Source organism: Saccostrea echinata, unplaced genomic scaffold, assembly GCF_033153115.1.
Source record: "Saccostrea echinata isolate AGI-Se365-2 ecotype Australia unplaced genomic scaffold, CSIRO_AGI_Sech_v1 ptg000054l, whole genome shotgun sequence".
Classification (NCBI taxonomy): Eukaryota; Metazoa; Mollusca; class Bivalvia; order Ostreida; family Ostreidae; genus Saccostrea; species Saccostrea echinata.
This window is the reverse complement of record NW_026889803.1, coordinates 67,924,729-67,930,703: the sequence shown is the minus strand read 5'-3', so window position 1 is coordinate 67,930,703 and position 5,975 is coordinate 67,924,729.

The following is a 5,975-nucleotide window of genomic DNA, read 5'->3' as shown; positions in this document are numbered from 1 at the left end:
TGTTAAAAGGGTGATCCGGTTATAACGGGGTACCCCGACCAGACACAAGCCTAACTGGAGCACTCATTGACTATTGGGTTATCAATGCACAGACCTTACACCGGGTAAACCAGGGCTTTACCTATGTATATATTTAACACCTGACACAAACATTCCAGAAAAAAATTACACCCAATGTGGGTTACCTTTATATGCACACCTTTTGTAGGTAAGTGTACACGTGCAAACAGTTTCTTGGAGGTTTCATTCATAAGAAAAAATAACTTTCATTGAAGTCGTCTACATAGCGGTTTAGATTATTATCGTAAAATTGTTAACACGGGTATTTTAAAGTGTTGATATGAATGAGTACAGTGTGGATATGATTCTAACACACGAGAATAGGGGGATAAAATCAGGGGGATCAAATGAAAGCAGCAAATTGATCGTGAAGCGACAAGCAGTTAAACTAATATTTCATAAATTGGTTTAAAGTTAGTCTCAGATGGGGTCCCGCTGTGTGAGGGTTTAACTTATCTTCGGAGGGTCATGTCAGGTGACGGGGTCTGTTGTGTCGCTATCAAGTCACGGTAACAGATCATCACCCAGACATAAAATGTCCAAGGAATCGCGGGTATAATAACGGAAACGGCTTTTAAGATGATTGTCAATATGCCCTCCCCCTAAACATAAATTACCAATCATATACTATAATAGGTAATTTTTTTTCAAGGCAGCATATAAATATAATTTTTACATTTTCTGTAAACTTATTCTTTTTTGCCTGTGAGAAATTTCTGCGAATTTTGCGACCTTCACTATATCGTGAATATTTCTCGCCGCAAACAAAACATTTTAATTTACATTTGTATATCTGAACAGTATAGTCAGTAGCGAAAATTAATAGTCTTGAATGGATTTCAAACTTACAAATCGCGAGTAGAAGTTTCACGAATAATAGTTGTGTATAGTCATTTGCAAATTTATTACGAATACACACTTACCGGTACATGGCAAAAAATGGTGCACCGTAGAAACTGCCCGGTGTGCAGTATGTACGTAACATTGATAAGAAAGCTGATAGAGGCAGGACACATAAATTCATTCAGAAAATAAAAGTTTCATAGTTGGGATGCTTAATAACATGCATGGATCTTTAAAGAGGGGGGGGGGTCTGGACCTCCTACAATTTGCAGTTATTAAAAGTACAATGACGCAAATAAAAAATGAATTTGGACACACACCCCTCCTAGTAAAAAGCCCCCCCCCCCCCGCACCACCATCACCACGAAATAAGTTTCTTTTTTGCTTGTCTAGAAATTTTCTGGGTTCGATACGTTTGGGAAAGATTTTTTGATGGGATTTTTTTGACTGGCGATTTGTTATGCAAGGATGACAGAGAGGTTGGGAGGGGGCAAGGAGGGGGGTCTCCCAAATTTTGAATTGTTTGAAAGAAATGTACAGGTGCATGTAGGTAGAGATGGAAACTGATCTAATGAATGGTGAAGGAACATAGCATCAGTTAACATTACTTGTTTCTGGATCTGCCACGTAAAACTACTGTTGAATTGACATCAGGACGATCTGTCATGATAACTGTACAAACGTCTGTTTTAAATGAATGCATCGGAAATTCAAACAAGGATTTTGAGAAGTTCCAGTGATGCGACTGATGTAACAGATAGACAGTTTTTTGTCAGCGTTTTTTGTTCGTGTCACTCGCTCCAGTGGTGCAGACGCTGATAGACGAAGGAACCACTAAGAGCCCGTAAATACTTTCACTAAAGGAAAACCGATACGAGTTTTTCACCCTAGTGTTTGATCAGCCCTTGAATAATCTCCCAGACAAGTGTTTGATTTACTTGACGTAGACCATATTTGTTCATAAATACCAAAATCTTATCTTGGTGACCAGGTTTAAGTTGAACATTCCAGCACATCACAGTTGGGTTGAGTTGACAGAACTAATAGAATACAAATGCAGCCAAGTGTTCGCATTTTTACAATGTGTAGACCACAATCAAACCCTGTGAACGTAACTTTGTGCCAAATTATTAACAGTTTGTGAAAAAAATTACCAAATGTACTTGGGAAACGCGCCAGTCCATTAGCACATATAAGCGTTACAAATGCAGAGTTTATAACCCAGAATTATACGTTTAAATCATGATGTCGCCAGAGAGGGGTGGTTATGTTGTCCGTACGGGATAATTTAGATTGTGAATCTCAATATTTCGGTTTAAGGGTCAATCGAGGGAATACACATCACAAAAGAATGTTTTGAATTCACATTGATCGTTAGATTAAGGCAGATGACATATATTGGCGCGATTTTGCAATTGTGAAGAAAGGAAAGAAGTAAAGATTTTCTTCTGTCTACGGGTTTGTCTGTCACATAGCAAATAAAATCCCGTCATTTGAACTTTTGAATTAGATATAAAATGTCATCTTTAAGACTTAGTAAATACATACATGTAGTGGATAACTGAACGCTAGCCTATACATTTCTAAACGACTGATAGGTGGTAAGGATCACCATAATGGTGGACAAGACCCCCCTTCCCCACCCCAAACACACACACCACCAACACCAGATATTAACTAGTTGGACTTTTTTCTCCTTACATAATCTTTATCATATTTATTTCAGCTTCTTCTCTACAACCGCAGAACCATTTCAACCAGTTGTGGCAAAGATCATCTATGGGTAATGGCCCATTTTTGGCTCATTGCTAATAGGAAACAATATTTGCGAATTTCATGCCCTCCCTTCTCTAAGGGAATAAGGGATGGGGCCAAAACCATTGCTTTGAGTGATTTATTCAGTGAAAAACGCATATTTATTTAGTCATGCAGATCTAAGAAAAATATAGAACGCTCTAACGTTGACGTAATATAACATCTTAATGAAAATATACTACGGATTATGTTTTAAGAAAATTTGTCAAATTTCATTTTTGTTTTGTTTGTTTGTTTGGTTTTTTTTTTGTTTTTGTTTTGTTTTTTGTTTTTTGTTTTGGCAAGAAATGGAGCTAAAACACGTCCATTTCAATTTGTGGGCTGATACTACATTATCTCTACATTCATTGTGTCGAGTAAAATAAAATTTATTCGCTTCATTTTAAAATTATGAACATGGTTTTGAAATGCGTTTACCGGCGAGAAAGGTGCATTTTACCATATATTTCTTTGAGATGGCGTCACCTGTGTTCATCAACATTGGTACATTAAAGATACGATTACAACATAACAACGCAGACAAACCTCAAAAAAAAAAATTCAGAAAAAAAAAAATTAAATCGAATAGATCCTGCTGCAAAATTTTCAGGTATGTTATAAGAAAGACATGCAGTCAACCCGCGAGCTCATTGTGCTTATGCCTGGTTTTCTGTAACCATATCATGCTGAAGCACTATATTGTAACTAAGATTAGTGATAGTGTCAAATGGAAGTGTAGCTAGCACTGGTATATACAGGAAAGTAAAGAAGTTGTTGCAGTGTACCAGACACCATTTTGTTGATTATTGATGATGATCTCTCAATTTCTTTCGTGTGCAACATACCTTCTCCTACCAATTTAATATTTGCTCAAATATATAATAATTATCAAATTGCCATTCTATGGATCTTCTACATGATTGGCTTTTCCTCACAAATGACTACGTATTTTAGAATATGGTGCTAAACTAAATGCATTGTTTTCAATCACCCCACTCTTACCTATGATGACGAACAAGTTAAGATTTCACAAAGAAAGTCTATATTGCATATTTTTCTGTGAAATTGACTCCATTCTATGGCCTATTCTAACCCCTTGGTCATTATTTATACACAACATGAAGATTATAATTACTAGAACAATGACCTTTGGCCCCACTTTAGCCTTTGAATAAATTGAATGTATAAACCAGAAGTATCTGATGAGACTGTAGCTCTACTGTTCTGTACGAATAACAAAGGAAAAGTAGCACTTGGATTTGAAACTTTGCAACATGCAACAATAAACAGAATTTGTATCTTATTGTAGTCTACTTCTGAGCAAAGTTATATTGAAATCAAACGAAAACTGTAGGAGGAGTAGCGTTTTGACAGTATTTCACAGAAATTTCTATTTTTAGTAACCATGACACCATTCTGAAATCAAAAACCGAAATACATATTATTTATCGTAGTGTATTCTGATTGTGTGCCAAATTAGATTGAAATCAGACTAAAACTGTAGGAGTAGCATTTTAAAGTAATTTCACAATAATTTCTATTTTTAGTAACCATGGCAACATCGTTCATCGAAATTAAAAACCGATACACTATATTATGTACCTTAGTGTAGTCTACTTGTGTGCCAAGTTATATTTAAATCAGACCAAAACTGTAAGAGGAGTAGCGTTTTAAAGGAATTTCAGAAAATTCTATTTTTAGTAACCATGGCAACACCGTTCATTGAAATCGAAAACCAATGCATTTAATTATGTATGATATTGCAGTCTACTTGTGTGCCAAGTTATATTAAAATCAGACCAAAACTGTAGGAGGAGTAGCATTTTAAAGGAATTTCACAAAAAATTCTATTTTTAGTAACCACGGCAACACCTTTTATCAAAATCAAAAACCAATGCACTATATTATGTATCATTGTACAGTCTACTTGTGTGGCAAGTTATATTGAAATCAGACCAAAACTGTAGGAGGAGTAGCGTTTTAAAGGAATTTCACTGAAATTTCTATTTTTAGTAACCATGGCAATGCCATTCATTGAAATCAAAAACCGATGCACTAATTTATGTATCTTAGTGTAGTCTACTGGTGTGGCAAGTTATATTGAAATCAGACCAAAACTGTAAGAGGAGTAGCGTTTAAAGGAATTTCACAGAAATGTCTATTTTTAGTAACCATGGCAACACCGTTCATCGAAATCAAAAACCGATGCACTAAATTATGTATCTTAGTGGAGTCTACTTGTGTGCCAAGTTATATTAAAATCAGACCAAAACTGTAGGAGGAGTAGCGTTTTGAAAATTGTTTACAGACAGACGGACGGACGACGGACACCTTACTATCGCATAAGCTCTTCTGGTCTCTGACCAGTAGAGCTGAAAATTGCTTGCACATCTGTCCTTGAAAACATTTTTAAAGAATTCACAAGATTTGAACGCCCATCATGACCCACTCTATCCCAAAAGCCAAAGTGCAAAGTTGAGTCTACATTACATGTAGATCCTATCACAAATTAACCATTCTTTGGATTTTTCTACAAAAAATTACATTTTTCTACAGCTGGGGGTCCTTTTTCGACGTCGAATTTTTCTACGGGGATCATTATTCTGCTTTCCACAGGGCTAGAGTTGGGGAAGGTTAACCCTAACCCTGCTGCAGCATTCTGTTCTCATCCAGATTTTACGATTTTCTCATACTATTCAGTAAAATTTTGAACTATCCTGAATCAAAGCTATGAAAGGGATCTTCCAAATAGATTAGGAATTCCTTTCTACACTACATTTGTATGTGGTTCTTGTGTCAATTTTTAAATGACGCTACGAAAGGCTGGGGCATGGACCTTCATTTGAACATATTGTTGTCAAGGGTATCTTATTGATACCGTGAATTAGAGGTTATTTATGCAAGAGGACCACAGTCAACCATCCGAAGTGTTCAATACTGTAAACCAACTATTATTCGCGTCATCTTTTATTCGCGATTCGTCATTTTGAAATCAATCTGCAACGATTAATTTTAGCGATTGAGGAAACATTCTCTACAAATACAAAGCAAATAAAAAGTTCACAACGATTATTATTCGCTAGTTAACGTAGGTCGAGAAACTTGCGAATATTCCTCGCACACGAATAAAAGTTAGTTTACAGTAATCATCAATATTTTTGCCCGACATGCAGAAAATTTCTTAGGCACGTTTGAACATGAAACACCTCCATTTGCTAACAATACCACCTTTGGGAGAAGCTTCAGACTGAAGAATGGCAACAGAAGACAATATGTTT